Source organism: Pundamilia nyererei, unplaced genomic scaffold (assembly GCF_000239375.1).
Source record: "Pundamilia nyererei isolate P.nyererei 1_Seehausen unplaced genomic scaffold, PunNye1.0 scaffold00023, whole genome shotgun sequence".
Lineage (NCBI taxonomy): Eukaryota > Metazoa > Chordata > Actinopteri > Cichliformes > Cichlidae > Pundamilia > Pundamilia nyererei.
The window spans coordinates 3,733,531-3,736,288 of record NW_005187424.1 but is presented as its reverse complement, the minus strand read 5'-3'; the positions used below and the strand labels follow the sequence as shown (position 1 = coordinate 3,736,288).

General features: G+C 40.1%; 1 protein-coding gene across 2 annotated transcripts in view; it reads left to right on the top strand.

Annotated features, from left to right (window-relative positions):
• The first annotated feature begins 2,146 nt into the window (after positions 1 to 2,146).
• Positions 2,147 to 2,758, top strand: part of tgfbr3 (transforming growth factor, beta receptor III) — a 67,553-nt gene continuing 66,941 nt past the window's right edge. For both annotated transcript variants that reach the window (XM_005727218.1, XM_005727217.1), the window contains exon 1: positions 2,147 to 2,382. The gene's annotated coding sequence lies outside the window, so the exon portion shown is untranslated. The remainder of the gene's footprint in view (positions 2,383 to 2,758) is intronic.

Genomic DNA, 2,758 nt, shown 5'->3' with positions numbered 1-2,758 from the left:
ATAAAACAACAACAAAAAACCCCAGTCAAAATATCAAAATTACCAAATGTTTTCCCAGCATGTTACTTGTGTTTTATGTACAGGCATCTTAAATTCATGGCCGTCTCATGTTTGCTCTACTTCACATGGAAAGCAATATTTCACAGAGTGGAGAAGGTTTTTTTTGTGTTTTCTTTTTGTCATTTTGCTTACAAAAACAATTTAAAGTATGTAGGCCCAAAGGCATCACATCAGTCACACTGTAACCTCTAAACTGTCTTTGTTTGAGGGCCTCTGGTGGTCTTTGATCACTATCTGGTGACCCCAGATCTCTCATTCACCATAAAAAACATTCACTCCGGTCAAATGGCACATTTAAAGTAAAACCTCAGGACTTGATCTCTTGACCTTGACCTCTGCACTGATGGGATTTGATGGCTCTGTTATGCTTTTGGGGCCTGTTTTGGTGAAATGGGTTCCTTGGTCCCCCTAGTGTGAAGGATCCTTGTAAATAAACACAGAATTTGACTCCCTGTGATGAAACACATGTAGGAGGATAACTGCCTCCGCCCTTAGGCCATGAGCGGTCACTGAATGATTTCATCAGCATGAAACTTATGTGCCATACCTACCCTGCCATCCATCCTGCGTCAGCTGGCCTAAAAGCTGTTCTGGGAAAATTTGATAGCCTGATACTTTCCCAAAACACATCCCAAAACTGGATTTTCTTTCATTTGTCACTATCTTTAGGCAAAGAAAACAGACAAATTACTCCATCAGTGAACATCTAATATCTTGTAGTAATTACAGTAATTTTTGCTAAGTAGTCATCATCATGTGACAATGAACTAATTCAAAAAGGTAGACAACTTTATGTTTTTTTGGGGTGAGAGACTTCATGATATGTTTAGTGACTGCATCTTTAACCCAGTGGGCATTTCAGACACTGTGCAGTGCAACCCGTCACTGCTGCTCTCAATCTGCTGACGGCAATTTCCTATCCATTACACTTTCAGAGTGTTTAAATAAATAATAAACCCAAACTGAGTGCATATGGTCTTTTTCACAGCAGACATAGTAGGAAATAGTAGGAAAAGCATAGACGTTCTTCAACATTAATGATGGCGCTAATGTATTCAAATGCGTAATGGTCCTGAACATAAAGCAGCTAGAATAGAATTCAGCTGTCATAACAGCATTTTTTATATACTAGCTCCTTTGATTTGGCTTAAAGTACAATCAGGTTGGATGGTTTGTGAATTCCTCACATCGCATTGCAGCGATACTGTGACTTTTCTGTTTGTATGCTTTTTGGATAGTACACATGCAAAAAGCATACACATCAGACACAGATTGGATAATTTAGACATTATTTGAACTGTACAACTATTCCGACAACTTCTGGATTTCCTGCAGCAGTGGTCTTTTCACAAAAATATTATTGTTCTTTAGCAAGTCACTGGAATACCAAGTGCCACTTGGGCTTGCAAGCTGCATCTGCTTGCAAGCCCAAGTGTCTGCCATGTTTGTCTCAGTTAAATAAATATTGCCAAAGTTTGACCTCAGTTTAGTTAAAGCATATAGATGATGATGGTTGATTTAACAGTCATAACATGTCTGATTGTTCTATTACTATATCATATGTTATAAATCATGGTATTTTGTAAAATTGTAATTGCACAATATCCTATACATGGAGATTTTTAATAAACTGGACATTAGATGCCAAAGGATTACACAGAAACACCCTACCGCCAAACACCTTGCAACACAATTATTTTCATGACTCAAAACAAATTCCTCTTGCTGCAGCAAAAGGTGCACATCAAATAGAAGTCTTGGTTAACCAGATATTTGTATTACCTGTCATAATAGGCCTCCATGTGGATAAGGATCACTCTGTTGGCCTGTGTGGTGAGATTAACCTGAAGCAAGCCTATACAGCCTATACAGTTACAGTCTTTATGTTTCATATGGGACTGAAGGGTCCTTTTGAGATATTAAAGTTACGCACTCTCACATTCGGACTTAGATATGTGCGATCACTTAAGGACCTTGTGATCCTCCTTCAGGAGCTCCTGAGCAGACCGTGCACCCTGCTTTGGGAAGCTCTGCCGCAGCAGCTCAGCCTCCTCCCTCCAGGCCCCGCCCCCAGATGAAGCCCTCAGTAAAAAGGCAGACAGATAGTAGTAAACTGATAGAAACTTTGAGCGAGTGCGGTTGTTTGAACACAAACTGATAAAATATCCCGTCGACATTGTTCTCTGTGATTTTTTTTTTAATCTACTACATCAAAAATAACTGCGTGAATGTGCAGCCGAAATAACGACTTTGATATCCGCATCCAGCGCTGCGACCTCAACTTCAACCAAGTTTACTTGGGCATTTTCTGAAGACTGCATGGTATGTCCGCTTGTTTTCAAGACCTAATTCTTTGACTAGATAACGCTTAGCTTTTGTCCAGAAGATAAGGTTTATGTAAAGAATGTCAGGCAGCACTGTGGGTGCGAATCCCTTGAAAATGCTGTTTACAGTTACAGTGTACTTAGCCGCTCAAAACTCCAGCAGAACATCTGTCATGATTCCGCTGACATGCTCTCCTGCTTTCTCCCGCTGTTGTTGATTGTTAGCTACGGGCTAACAGCACAGAGCTCTTGCTTAAATTCTCTTTGTTGCTGGTTTGGTTGTGTTTCATAAGAAAGCTGCTTTAAAGAAAAGCACAGGTAAACATTGAGTGAAGTATTCCCTTCAGAGTGACAACAGCACGATACTGTGTGCG